This window comes from Phocoena phocoena, chromosome 8 (genome assembly GCF_963924675.1).
Source record: "Phocoena phocoena chromosome 8, mPhoPho1.1, whole genome shotgun sequence".
Lineage (NCBI taxonomy): Eukaryota > Metazoa > Chordata > Mammalia > Artiodactyla > Phocoenidae > Phocoena > Phocoena phocoena.
Genome location: NC_089226.1, coordinates 52470387 through 52486288, shown reverse-complemented (window position 1 = coordinate 52486288; position 15902 = coordinate 52470387). Strand labels below are relative to the sequence as shown.

Genomic DNA, 15902 nt, shown 5'->3' with positions numbered 1-15902 from the left:
AAGTGATGGAGAAATCATTTAGGGTAGATATTTTTTAACTAAAAAATTTACATTGAGTCATAATTGATATACAACATTGTGTAAGTTTATGGCGTACAATGTGCTGATTTGATACATTTATATATTGCAGTATGATCACCACCACATAATGTTAGCTAATACCTCTATAAGATCACATTACTATTATTTATTTCTTTTTTGTGGTGAGAATGTTTAAGATCAAGTTTCTTAGCAATTTTGAAGTATATAATACAGAAAAATATGGGACACTTCAGAAATTTGCATATCATCCTTGCTAGGGATCATGCTAACCTTCTCTGTAACATTCCAATTTTAGTATATGTGCTGCTGAAATGGGCACTGGGGTAGATTTGTTATGTGTGACTTAGATAAGATGGATAAGATGGTCAAGGGTTTCCTGTTGTCCAGATTCAGAGCACTGCTCTGGTTTTGTCTATGCTATGAACTACACAATACCTTTCCAATATATTTCAGTTATTTTTAATCTAGCAAGAGGTAAAAATCAGTCATTGTTAGTCAAATTTGAGGAAAGGGGTGAGGATGTAGGGATTGAATTTATTGGGAAACAAAGATGGAGAGACCAGAAGAGAAATACTGATTAAATATCTTATATAATCTTCTCAAGAGCTGAGGAGTCAAGGCATCAAAGAATTTTATTCCTGATTCTCATCTCTATCCTTATTTTTATAGAAGTGGACAATAATGTCCAAAGATCTTAAACCACTCACTCAAGAATGTGGGGGCTTCCCTGGTGGCACAGTGGTTGAGAGTTCGCCTGCCGATGCAGGGGACGCGGGTTCGTGCCCCGGTCCAGAAAGATCCCACATGCCGTGGAGCGGCTGGGCCCGTGAGCCATGGCTGCTGAGCCTGTGCGTCCGGAGCCTGTGCTCCACAACGGGAGAGGCCACAACAGTGAGAGGCCCGCGTACCGCAAAAAAAAAAAAAAAAAGATATTACAAAAACTAATAAACAAAATGAAAACAAAAATATAGAAGTGACCACACAGAACTCTTAGTAAGAATATTTCAATATCAGCAAATTTATTGATGTAGTTCAATTAAAAAACATGAGCATCTCAAGAGAATTAGAAAAACATTTGACAACATTCAGCATCTCTATCTGATTAAATATAAAACATCTCTAGAAAAACTGAATAGGGAACTTCCTTTACTTTTTAATGGCTACCTACTAATAACAAATAGAAAACATCATACTAAAATGTAAAAAGGCATGACGTTTACTTTAAGGTTAGAAACATGATAACTATTCCATCTTTTACTAATATTGTTCAGTGTGTATTGAATAGTGCACAATGCATTAACAAAAGCAAAAGAAATGAGAAATTTAAAGATTGAAATGAGTCAAAAGTATAATTAAATGCAGATGACAGATGGTGTAGGTAGGATATCAAAAAGAATCACCAGAACAACTATTGACACTAATTAGAAAATGGAAACAAAATTTCTGGCTACACATTTAATATAGGCATAACCCAGTTTTATGGCACTTAGCTTTATTGTGCTGTGTAGATATTACAAATTGAATGTTTGTGGCAACCCTGCATAGAGTAAGTCTATCAGCACCATTTGTTTTTCAAAGGCATTTGCTCGCTTCCTGTCTCTATGTCACATTTGGTAATTTTTGTAATATTAAAACGTTTTCATTATTATGATATTTGTTATGGTGATCTGTGACCGATGATCTTTGGTATTACTATTGTAGTTGTTTTGGGATGACATGAACCATGCTCATATAATATGGTCAACTTAACAGATAAATGCTGTGGTGCTCTGACTGCTCTACCAACCAGATGTCCCCCCTTCATCTCCCTCCCTTTTCTCAGGTCTCCCTATTCACTAAGACAGAACAATATTGAAATAAGGCCAATTAATAATCCTACAATGGTCTCTAAGTGTTCAAGTGGAAGGAGTTGCACATCTCTCACTTTAAATAAGAAACTAGAAATGTTTAAGTTTAGTAAGAAACCATGTTGAAAGCCAAGATAGGCCAAAAGAGAGGTTTCACATGCTGAAGAGTTAACTACATTGTGAATGCAAAGAAAAAGTTCTTGAAGAAAATTAAAAGTGCTACTCCAGTGAACGCAGGAATGATAAGAAAAGGAAACAGCCTAATGCTGATAAGGAGCAAGTTTTAGCGGTCTGGATAGAAGATCAAAGCAGCTACAACATTTCCTTGAACCAAAGTCTAATCCAGAGCAAAGTCCTAACTCAGTTCAATTCTATGAAAGCTGAGATATATAAGGAAGCTGCAGAAGAAATTTTGAAGCTAGCAGAGGTTGGTTCATGATGTTTAAGGAAAGACACCATCTCCATAACATAAAAGTGCAAGGTGAAACAGCAAGTGCTGATGTAGAACCTGCAGCAAGTTATCCAGAAGATCTAGCTGAGATAATTAATAAAGGTGGCTATACTAAACAACAGATTTTCAATATATATGAAACAGACTTATATTGGAAAATATGCCACATAGGACTTTCATAGCTAGAGAGGAGAAGTCAATGCTTTGTTTCAAAGTTTCAAAGGACAGGCTGACTCTCTTGTTAGGGGATAATGCAGCTGGTGACTTGAAGTTGAAGTCAATGCTCACTTACCATTCTGAAAATCCTAGGGCCCTTAAGGATTGTACTAAATCTACTCTGCCCATGCTTTGTAAGTGGAACAACAAACCCTGGATAACAGCACACCTGTTTACAACATGGTTTAATGAATATCTGAAGCCCACCTTGAGACCTACTGCTCAGCAAAAAAGATTCCTTTCAAAATATGACTGCTCATTGACAATAAACCTAGTCACCCAAGAGCTCTGATAGAGATGTACAACAAGATTCATGCTGTTTTCATGGCTGCTAACACAACATCCACTCTGCAGCCCATGGATCAGGGAGTAATTTCAAATTTTAATTCTTATTATTCAAGAAATACATTTCATAAAGCTATAGATGCCATAGAGAGTGATTCCTCTGATGGACGTCAACAAAGTAAATCGAAAACCTTCTGGAAAGGATTCGCCATTCTAGATACTATGAAAAACATAGTATTCCCATAGTATTCCCATAGTATTCCCATAGAATTCCCATTATTCATGGGAAGATGTCAAAATATCAACATTAACAGGAATTTGGAAGAAGGATGACTTTTAGGGGCTCAAGACTTCAGCAGAGGAAACAACTGCAGATGTGGTGGAAATGGCAAGAAAAGTAGAATTAGAAGTGGAGCCTGAAGATGTGACTGAGTTGTTGTGATCTCATCATAAGACTTTAATGAATGAGGAGTTGCTTCTTATGGATGAGCAAAGAAAATGGTTTCTTGAGCTGGAATCTACTCCTGATGGAGATGGTGTGAAGACTGTTGAAACGACAACAAAGGATTTAAAATAGTACATAAATGTAGTTGATAAAGCAGCAGCAGGACTTGAGAGGACTGACTCCAATTTTGAAAGAAGTTCTGTGAGTAACATGCTATCAAACAACATTGCCTGCTACAGAGAAATCATTCATGAAACAAATATTCAATCAATATGGCAAACCTAACTGTTGTCTTATTTTAATAAATTGTCACGGCCACCTCAACCTTCAGCCACCATCACCCTGACCAGTCAGCAGCCATCAACACTGAGGCAGAGAACGTTTTGCCTATGTTCTCTTCTAGGAGTTTTATGGTGTCTTGTCTTATATTTAAGTCTTTAAGTCATTTTGAGTTTATTTTTGTGTACGGTGTTCTAACTTCATTGATTTACATGTGGCTGTCCAACTTTCCCAGCATCACTTGTTGAAGAGACTGTATTTTCTTATTGTATATTGTTGACTCCTTTGTTGAGGATTACTTGTCTGTAGATGCATGGGATTATTTCTGGACTCTCTATTCTGTTCCATTGATCCGTATGTCTGTTTTTGTGCCAATACCACACTGTTTTGAATACTGTAGCCTTGTAGTATTGCCTGAAGTCTGGGAGGGTTAAGCCTCCTGTTTTGTTCTTTTTCCTCAGGATTGTTTTGGCAATTCTGAGTCTTTTATGATTCCATATAAATGTTAGGATTATTTGTTCTAGTTCTGTAAAAAAAAAAGTCATGGGTAATTTAATAAGGATCACATTAAATCTGTAGATTGCTTTGGGCTCTATGGTCATTTTAACAATATTAATTCTTCCAATCCAAGAACATGCGCTATCTTTCCATTTCTTTGAATTATCTTTAATTTCCTTTATTAATGCTTTGTAGTTCTCAGCATAAAAGTCTTTCACCTCCTTGGTGAGGTTTATTCCTAACTATTTTATTTTATTTTTTGATGTGATTTTAAATGGGATTATTATTTACATTCCCTTTCTGATATTTCATTGTTAGTGTAAAGAAATGAAACTATTTCTGTATGTTACTCTTGTATCCTGCTACCTACCTGAATTTATCAGTTCTAGTAGTTTTAGTGTGGAGTCTTTAGGGTTTTCTATATATAGTATCATGTCATCTGCATATAATGACAACTTTACCTCTTCCGTACAAATCTGAATACGTTTTATTTCTTTTTCTCTGACATAAATCATACTAATGTCTTCTTAAGTTAGTCTCCTAAGGCAATAGAAATAAAAGCAAAAATAAACAAATGGGACCTAATCAAACATAAGCTTTTGCACAGCAAAGGAAACAATAAACAAAATGAAACGACAACCTACAGACTGGGAGAAAATATTTGCAAATGATGTGACCAACAAGGGCTTAATTTCCAATATACACAAACAGCTCATACAACTCAGTAAGAACAACAAAAAACAAACAACTTAATCAAAAAATGGACAGAAAACCTAAACAGACATTTCTCTAAAGAAGACATACAGATGGCCAATAGGCACATGAAAAGATACTCAACATCACTAATTATTAGAGAAATGCAAATCAAAACTACAATGAGGTATCACCTCACACCAGTCAGAACAGCCATGATTAAAAAGTCTACAAATAAACGCTGGAGAGGGTGTGGAGAAAAGAGAACCCTTTTACATTGTTGGTGGGAAAGTAAACTGGTGCAGCCACTATGGAAAAACAGTATGGCAGTTCCTCAAAAAACTAAAATAGAGTTGCCATATGATGCAGCACTCCCACTCCTGGGCATATACCCAGGCAAAACTATAAATCAAAAAGATACATGCACTCTTATGTTCATAGCAGCACTATTTACAACAGCCAAGACATGGAAACAACCTAAATGTCCATTGACAGATGAATGGGTAAAGAAGATGTGATACATATATACAATGGAATACTACTCATCCATAAAAAAGAATAAAATAATTCCATTTGCAGCAACATGGATGGCCCTAGAGATTATCACACTAAGTGAAGTAAGTCAGAAAGATACCATATGATATCACTTATATGTGGAATCTAAAATATGACACAAATGAATTTATCTATGAAACAGAAACAGACTCACAGACATAGAAAACAGGCTTGTGGTTGCCAAGGGTGGGGGGTAGGGGAGGGAAGGATTGGGAGTTTGGGGTTAGCAGATGCAAACTATTACATATAGAGTGGATAAACAACAAGGTCCTACTGTATAGCACAGGGAACTATATTCAATATCCTGTGACAAACCATAAGGGAAAGAATATGGAAAACATATATATATACATATATATATATATATGTATATATATAGATAGATAGATACACACACACACACGAGTCACTTTGTTGTAGAGCAGAAATTAACACAACATTGTAAATCAACTATGCTTCAATTAAAAAAAAATTGAGGCAGGATTATGCTAAAAGATTATGACTTGCTAAAGGCTCAGATGATGGTTAGTCTTTTTTAGCAATAAAGTATTCTATAATTAAGGTACGTACATTAAAAAAAAACATAATGCTATTGCACACTTAACAAACTACAGTACAGTGTAAACATAAATTTATATGCAGTGGGAAACTGAAAAATCTGTGGCACTCACTTGGTTGTGATATTCTCTTTGCTGTGCTAGTCTGGAACTGAACTTACCATATTGCTAAGGCGTGCCTGTATATGCAGTCAAGAGTATGCCTCTATACCAATAACCAACCATAAAGTGCAAAACACAATGAATTTATATTACAAAAAAATACTCTAAAGTATCTAAGAATTAAACTAAGAATAGACAATCACTTTAAGAAGATAAAAATATATAGTCCTAATAAAAGTTTAAGTAAGACCTAAATGAAGGAATGAATGAATAAGTAAATAAATATTCTTACTATATGTCGGGATATAACTACTTAACCTTGTGAAGAGGTAACCTCCCTAATTTAATCTAGTAATTCAAGGTAATTTTGTTCAAATTTCCAGTGGGGTTTTTGGAGAACCCTGGAAAGTGTTTTAAAAGTATAGCAAACACTAAAATTATATTGAATAATAAGAACAAAATGGGGGACCGGCCACATATTATGAAATATTTTAGGACACTTCTGCTTCTAACCAAGATGGAATAACAGGGATTGCATTTATTATCCTGTCTGAAACAAGTGACCAGAGAGAGACAAAAAAATATCAAAGAAGCATTTTCAGTCCTCAGACATCAGTCAGTGCAGGACTGTGGCAGTTGGGAAAGCCCTGTGGCTGCCTCCCCATTCTTCCTGGAGAGAGTTTCCAGACCAGCGCACTATGAATAAGAACCCAGGTGGATCCCTGGATTGAGGAGCCACAGCTAAGATTCTGGGGTCCCAAAGTGGCTAGAGTTTTCAGTACACACTCCTGGGAAGGGGAGAGGAGAGCTTCTCAGAGAAAGCATGCTGAGTCTTCAGCATGAGTTTTGATAAGAACATGCCTATAAGGAAAACACAGAAGGCTGGGAAAGAACAACCATGAAAGACTAGACCATTCTGGGGCTTACTGGTGATGTTGATGGATTAACCACCATCCTGGGGCTCACACAAAACCACGAATAGGCATTTTACATCAGTGAGTCAATAATCAGTTGTTTATTAAAATGTGTTAGGAAAAACGGATTTGGAAGCCTTTCTTAAACCACTTATGAAAATAAACTTCCAATAAATTCAAAGTAATAGAAGGTTCCTGAAAATGCCTGATTGTCTTTAAGGCATTGGGGTTTGGAAGGAGTTCTCAAACAAATTAAACACAGATATACAAAGGTTTAAAGGAAAAGTCTTTGGATTTGATTAAAAGTACATTTTCCTATTGTACAAAGAACATCACAGATAGATTAAAAGGCTGCTGAAAATACTTTAATTAACTAAACCTAATAGAAATAATATTCAGAAAGTACCTTTTATGAATCAGAAAAATAATATCTAATAAGTATAATAAGTAGTTGAGATTTTCATGACAGTAATAGTAAAATAGATTTGTATTTTTACAGTGACAAACGTACAATGATACCTATTTTATGTTTAATTTTAAATCTGTTTGAGTAATAAACATATATTTTCAAATATAAAGTTACAAAGAGATACTTATAGTGAAAACTCTTCCTCCCCTTCTAGTTCCCCAGCTACATAGTTCCCCTGCCTCTGCCTCCTTACACAGTGGTTGTTAATTTCTTGTATCTCCTCCCAGAAACATTTTACGCATTACAGAAGAAAAGAAAAATATTTTCGTTTAATGATATTTCTTGAAGATCATTCCATATTAGTACTCATAAAGCCTCTTCATCTGGTGTTTAAAAACTGGTTCTAGTTGCTACTTGCTGAGTTGGTCACTATATCAGCCAATATCACTATTGGCTGATTCAATTATGGAATGGTTATGTAACAAAATGCTATGAAATCGTTAAAAAGAAAGTAAGGGTTCTTTCCTCATAGAAGCTCCCCCTTGCTTAGCCAATAGCTTCTTGTATTATGCATGAGTGGTAGCCTCTATCTTTGACACCTTTCATTGCTTCACTGTCACTTAGAATGATGCACCAAAATACAAGCTCAATAAGGGCAGGGATACTTTTCTATTTTGTTCCTAGTATCTCCCCCAACAGCTTGGACATTGCCTGGTCAATGGGAGGTTCTTAATATCCTGATACTCACCACAATTCACAATGTACAAGTGAATCTGGAGAATGAATTGCTGCAATCAGAATGGCTGGGTCTAGAACTGGAGTTTTGAAGGTTATTGCCAAACTGCTTCCATATAGGTTGTACTAACTTAACTACTGCCAACAATGAAGAGACTGTTTTTTCCTCATAGATTTGCTAACATAGTGTTTTAAAATGTCAGTAGTTTTGTGAAGCTGATAGAAAATATTAAAGTATCAATATTAAAGTATTATTTGCGTGTGTTTGTGTGTATACTACTACTAGTTACCACTTTATATCATTAGGTGGGTAAGAATTAGAAATTATTATGATATAAATGTGAGGAAAAGTGCTCTTATGTTCTTCTAGAAAAACTATAATCTGCCAGAAAAAGATGCAGGCATTTTAGAGAGTAAAATTGAATAACTTTTTGAAATTGAGTATGTAGATACTCTAAGACAACTATTTGCCATGCCAGTAATTGGTTTTGGAATAGTGTGTGATTGAATCTCAGTCAATAAGGCCTGAGAGACAACCTGCTGAGAAGTATCTAGAAATAATGTCTGTAAGAGGGGACGTACAGAAAAGATATTTGCACTTCTGTCAATGGCTGGCCTGTCTTGAAGTGTTTCCTGGACAGACAGCGTGAAAACATGAGGTCTGTTATTCTGGTTTCACAGAGCAGTAAGGTAAGAGCATCTTTGAGGACATGGGTGGGCCTTGGAACTACCTTAACATCAAGACTAATATGATAATGAGACAAGAAAAGTTGTTACTGATTAAACTATTGCAGTTGTTTTTCATTTATGTAGCCAAGAACATCCAAAATGACAAGGGATTCATTTAGTTATGTCCATTTTCCAGACGTTTAAACTGAGACCCTTTTCTGGGAAATGCCTACATTTACACAGTTGGAACTAAGCCTATAAATAGGTTAGCTGGATATCAGGTAGAAATTGCTAGCTGAATAAGTAGAAATAGATCTTCCTCAGGTGTGACTATCAAATTCTGAAACTAGCCATAATGTTTTATTTGCCTCCATATTTGGTCCACCATGCTGGGTAAGTTCCATAAGAAGACCCAGTAGAGAGGCCTGGGCAGTAGAGAAAAATGATCTAGATTTTCATCCTGATCCTTCCACTACAGGCTGTATGTATGATTTCAGAGAAGCCATTGAACTTTCTTGAGCTTCAGTTTACTCTTCTGTTCCATGGAGGTAACAAACAGGATTTCTCTGTCTTTACAGGTGTTGGGAGGCACAACTGTTTTATAGCTGGGATTGCTTGGGACACATGATATGCAAACTATAAAATGTTATATTCCATCAAGAGGCAACTTTACTAATTTTTTGCCCTTGAGAAAATCATTTAGATTCCCTAAGCCCTAGTGTTCTCATAATGACTGGGAAGATTTAGAGTAAAACAGATATTCTCTAGGTTTTGGGGGTCAGTTGATTTTTATAGTATATATATATATTTTTTTTTTTTCCTCTAGTTTTCTAAACAGAACATGTATTATTTTTTGCAATCATAAAGAAAATATAAGTATTATTGAATATAATTAGAGAAGCCTTTCCCAGCACAGGTGACTTGTACTCCCAGTGTGTTCAGGCTTGATAAGGAAATTGTTTCTCCTAAGGACACTTTAATTTATATGTTGCATGGATCTATGTAAAAGGCAAGAGGGTACCATTTAACACAAGACTGTTTAGACACACTCTGATTTTAGCAGCCCAGCAGCCCAGCAGCCCAGAGCTAGGAAGCATTGGGAAAAAAAAATGTGAAAGATTTCTATGTTAGGGCATATTTTATAACTCTGTATGTTCTGTAGAATCATTTATCTTTTCAAAAGCAATTTTACAAGTATTAACTTGCGTTATATATACTATTATTGTTTACCGTAGTTAGGACAGGTGTTACTATGGTTGCTTTGTTCTTACTGATGATGGTTTCTTCAGGAAACCAAATGTCCAAAAAAATTAATTAGCCAAAATCACAAAGCTGTAAAAAGGTAAAGAATGATCTTAAACTCAGGTTGGTTTCTTCTAAGTGAAGTGAACTGTTCACTCAAAGAGTAATGAGAAAGATAGCTAACAGTTATTGTTCCCCTAATATACTCTATGTATATTGCTTAATTTAAAACTGCATAATAAGCCAATCAAGTAGGTCCTGTTTTACATTTGACAAAAGAAACTAAACCTGAGCAAGTGGAGAGATCTGCTTACGAACAGACAATAAATGCTGTAGAGTTGGATTTGAACACAGGTTTATCTGGCAGCAAAGTACATCCTTTGTATTCTTTGCCCTTTGTGCCCAGAATAAGTGATCACACTGCCATCTTAATGTAAAATAACCAGTTCATCCTCTAAGCCACAGCTTATTAGTATAAAATAGGTGGATCAGCAAATCTTCTGCTCATATCACAGCTTTATAGCGAAGACAAAAGTAGGTGACAGATGTTTACCTCTGTAAACTCTAATTTTTATGAAAATATATATTTAATTCACTCACAGTAATATCATTTATGACAAATTTATTTACTATAATAATACAAACATTCCTATTCAGGGCACTGAGCCTGCTTGATTTACACACGTTATCTTCTGTACAACTACACTGAGAGATGAATGAAATATTCCCCATTTTGCATATGAGGAAACTGAGGCTTGAGTTGTCTGAATAACGTGTCCAAGGTCATACACTTGTCAATAAAATATTTTCCTTCTCTGTGATAACCTAATTTATATGAACCAATGGCACAGCCTAACTCCACAGGGGGAGAAAAAAATATGGCAGCAAATGGTATTCATCCTGAATAATTTCAGAGAAACGTGATTTAATGATACTGCTGTGCCTCTACGCCAACGTACCGCTTCTATCTGATGTGAGAGGGAGATAAATACCAACCAGTCTCTGAAGGCAAGACTGGATAACTTGACCAAGCTGAGGAATTAGCTATTTGCTTGGGGCATCAACAAAGGATTTTCATCACTGCTGCTCAACCTTTTATATCCAGTATTCCTTCGTTATCTCAGATGCAAGCCACAAATGTTTATGCTGTTTATTCATTAATTCATCTGCACAGGAAATCTGTCCTCTAGGAGGGTCTTTTAAAGGACAGACTATTAATTTTAATCATAGCAGTAATACAATTTGGATTTTGTTTCTCTTCACTCATTCATTCATTTATTGAATAAATATTTATTAAGCATGAATTACATTTAACACACTTGATTCAAAGACCATGAATAAAGATACGGAACACTAAGGGGTGGTTTACAGACAAGGATTAGTGCCCGTCCCCCGTTTTTTTTCCACCTGGTGCTCAGGAATCAAAAAATCACCACATCTGAGACTCGTGAAGAGAGCTGTAAGGCCAATTACTCCAGCCTCTGAACACACATTCTGAATTTTATCATTTTAGCTGTGAAATAAGTGGTTTGAGATCAGTGGCTCACAATTCACTGGTGCATGAACCAGTGACAAGAGAGCAGAATCTCTTGGGTAGTGGATTAAAATTACAGATTTCTGTTCCACATTTACGCCCAGAGATTCTGAATTAGTAAGTCTGGAGTGGGACCCAAACACCTTTGTTTTTTCTCCTGATGTGTTGTTTTAGAATCCCCTGTCTATATCAACACCTATTACTTTTCAGGAGAAGGATAAAGTTAATGTATAAATATCTGTGTAATTTGAGGGCTCATGGAGTCATTCCAGCCCATTTAGGCACCTTTTGGTGGCTGCAGACAAGATTAAGAACTCTCGGTCTGGACACATTCCCTCATCTCGCAGGCTTTAGAAGAAAGTCTAGGTGCAGGATGGACCCCGATAATGTCTGAGCAAGGAAGGGAAACTGAAGCCTAGAAAAGTCGAGACTTGCCCCAGGTAACTCAGTAATTGCATAGTGAGAGTTATTCTTCCTAGAGAAAAGTAGTTTCTTTACATTCTCTCTTTATAAGGAAAGATTAATCAGATTAATCAAAAAATTACTAACTGTATTCGGTTAAGGTGATCACGTGGAAGAAAATTTAAAAAAAGATTCAGCAGGATTTAAGGATGGGCAGACTGAAAACCTGCCGGGCTTAGGGAAGCACAGCTTTTGAATACTCTTTTTTTTTTTTTTGCGGTACACAGGCCCCTCACTGTTGCGGCCCCGCCGGTGCAGAGCACAGGCTCCGGACGCGCAGGCTCAGCGGCCATGGCTCACGGGCCCAGCCGCTCCGCGGCAAGTGGGATCCTCCCGGACCGGGGCACGAACCCGTGTCCCCTGCATCGGCAGGCGGACTCTCAACCACTGAGTCCCAGGGAAGCCCAGTTTTTGAATACTCTTGCTTTGCTGTCCTGAGCTGGAGGGTTTGGGATGTCATCTAGGAGACAGGATGCAGGCTTCAACTAAGCACTGATGAACGTTCAAGGTAGTGGAAGGAGGTTATACGGAGTGACATCAGTTGACTTTGTGTGGGTTACACTGTCTCAGTTTTAGTTTTAGGTGAGAGAAATACAGAGTGCAAGAAAAACAGAATGTCCATCACATAATGATTTAAAACCTGAAATAGGACAACACGAGAACTAAAGATTTTGGCAACTGATCAGCCCCTCTATCTAACATGCTAAGCTTCAGAAGAGTGAGTTTAAATGCACCTCCCTCCCCACATACACACAGGCACGTATACAGAGAGAGAGAGAGAGAGAGAGAGAGAAGTGTTATAAGAGGCATATGTTTCTGTGATTACTAAGAAATTGAGATAAAAATAAATCCTTAGAGTGAGTGAGTCTTTAAATAATCACGCTAAGACTGTGGATATTATCGGTAGGTCCTTCCAAGGCATTCTAATTTAGGTTATACTTGATTTTAGTAAGTAGTTTTCCAACTCCTGTTGCCATGGAGACCTTAAGGTTTCGGAGAAAGCATATTAGAAGGAGCTAGGGCTGAGGAGAGGGAGTGGCCAGGGACAGAGAAGGCACTCTGTTCCCACAGAACAGCTCTGCCTTATTTTGTTTTAAATATTGAGATTTTTGCGTAGCATTTGTTTGAAAAGCTCTGCTAATTTTTTCAAGCATGGAAGTCATTGCTTAAAATTAATATTGAATTTCCTAAAACATCCTTAATCAAGTAATGTCCAAAATCCCCTATGCAAATCTGATATAAATCTCTAATTCATTTACACTTTCTTGAGAAAGCCTAAATATCGCAGCTATGCAATCTGGGTGGGGTACCATGATAATGCAGAGTCAAATTTCATAGAGAAATAATCTCTCATGGGTGTGCCTTAAAATCCAACCTCCATATATTGGTGTCTCTAGTGTCATATTCCTCAAACCCATTCTGGAGGAAAATATCTCAGGGGACTTTTTAATTGTGGGAAAAGTGATCAATCGTTTTCAAGTTATGCCCTCTCTGCAAGTAGCACACAGTAATGGTGATATTGGTCTGGGATCCGTCAGTTTCTAATCATAGCTCTACCATGAACTAGCTCCATCTTGGACAAGGCAGTTTAACCTGCAAGCTTCATTTTTTTCTAATCTGCCTAATAAGGCCAATATCCTCATTTTGTAAGACGGATGTGAGAGTTAAATACGCTAGCACAGGTGACTGGCACTCAATAAATAATCTCAAGTCCCCGTCAGAACCTTGCGGAGAAAGGAGGAAGGTGGACAAAAGATCTCTCATATGACAGCTTTGAGAAACCCAGCCGGCTAGGTTGGCTGGCAGAAGAGACCAGTGCAATGGCTTTGGGAAGGAAGGTGCAGGGACAATCACGGGGTCAAATGTGTGACTTCCACACTCCTTTCCAGGTCTCACAACCAAGCATTCCTGGGTTTGAGGACAGCAGTCACCAGGCCTCTAGCTTTTATAAACTCTGAGAAACATTTGCTCGGTAAGTAGACACTTTCCCCCCCCAAAGAGAATGGATTCAAACTTGATCCAATTAAAGAAATTAGTTTAAAAAATTTTTAAAGTACAGAAGGAAATTTTCTCTATTCTCTATACAAAGTTCCTTACCTAAATGACATCAAGGTTCATACCAATAAGGATTCTGAGAAGAATATAAAACAAGTTGGGATTCAAAGGAGACCCAGATACATGGGGGAAGCAACAGGGAGGCATGAATGCTAGCTAATTACCACAATGGGGACTGCTGTAATTAGCCTGCCATTTAATTTCCTTGAACACATTTTACAACAGTAGCGGAGTTAAAAAAAAAGAAAAAAAAAAAATCCGGTGGAGGGCTAAAATTACCAGGGCTCTCTTACTGATATAATACTAAGGAACTGCATATGAATTTTAATTGTTTGAGAATTCCAAGGTGGCATTCTTGCAAAAAAATAATTTTTAATTTTCTGCTTTGATCCATCCCCTTTTGGCAATTGTCTACCCTGTCCTTAATTGTCTACTATACAGTTTTATAGCAAAGAAAAATATGTTTTCTGCTTTTCATAGCAATTGTTACTTCCATATCATAAAACTGATCATGCAGTAATTTTAGTGCCTTTTTATTTTCAGAATCACCCTATGCATTTTAGGCATCATAAGGGCAGGCGTTGCATTTTATTATTTACCATCATAACTCTAGTGTCTTGTATTGTTTATATTTGAATGTTGGCCATTTAAGTGGGCGTACAGTGGTATCTCATTGTGGTTTTATTTTCTTTCTTTCTTTTTTTTTTTGGCTGCACTGTGCGCATATGGGAACTTAGTTACGCGACCAGGGATTGAACCCAGGATCCCTGCAGTGGAAGCACGGAGTCTTAACCACTGGACCACCAGAGAAGTCCTACTTTCATTTCTTTGATGAGTGATGATGTTGAGCACCATTTTACATGCCTACTGGCCATTTTGGATATCCTGTTTGTGAAATGTCTGTTCAAGTCCTTTGACCATTTTCCTATTGAGTTGTACCAACTGTCTCAACTGATTTGTAGGGAGGAACTCCTAATATATTCTGGATATGAGTTATATATATATATATATATATATATATATATATATATATATATAAAGTTCATATATATGAAACAAATATATTTTTTCTACTCATTTTTTAAATCATTGATTAAGTGAAAAATTACTTATTGCATATCTAATATTCTAAGGACAATGCAATTTTGAAGGATTAATAAGGGTTACTTATAAATTATTTACATATGTTTATAAGAAAAGAACATAGTAAAGTTTATGACAAGCAATGGCTAACTGTGAAGAAATACAGTAGTTTCCTGCCTCTGAACAACCTGTAATCTCTCAGCTAGACAGTTTGAGTATCAAAGTTATTTTATAGTGTGTTTTTGCAGGCAGAACATTCTTCATCATTACAGGTATGAGGAATTTTCTTGAATGTTAAGTAGCTCTAAAGTTGTAAATTGGAAATACATCTTTTAAATATGTATTGGGGGATACATATGCTCTTAGTAGTTGATAAATAATAAACTTCTCTTTCAAAATCATTTATGATGAGCAAGATGGTTTATTCATTAAGTAGCTTTTAACACTCAAATTATCTCTTAGTAAAGAAATTCCAAAGCTTTTTGTTCCACAAATGTCATTTAGTCCCACAGGTTTTTTTTTTTTTTTTAGGTATAATTAACTTTTGACTTATCTTGCAAAGGTATAATGGGGGTTAGCTTTTTACTTTGACAGACTAACAACAGGTAGATGATATGAGCATCCCATTAATGAGCATAAATGAATGATTGTTAAGTGATGAATCAGTTTCCCTCCAGTTGAGAGTGGTATCTTACAGAAGTAGTATTAGAAGTCAAAGCCTCTTTCACTGAATTAATTAATTAATAGAATAACCTATTCATTTAGTCAGTCAATCAGTAAGTCATTCGGTCAGTCCATCAACAAACTCTGTGGAAGACCCTATACTGTA

General features: G+C 36.4%; 1 non-coding gene across 1 annotated transcript; it reads right to left on the bottom strand.

The window, feature by feature from the left end:
• Positions 1-255: 255 nt before the first annotated feature.
• LOC136127725 (U6 spliceosomal RNA) lies at positions 256-361 on the bottom strand. Its single transcript, XR_010656178.1, has one exon. It is a non-coding gene; the product is annotated as a U6 spliceosomal RNA (small nuclear RNA).
• Between the last annotated feature and the right edge of the window lie 15541 nt (positions 362-15902).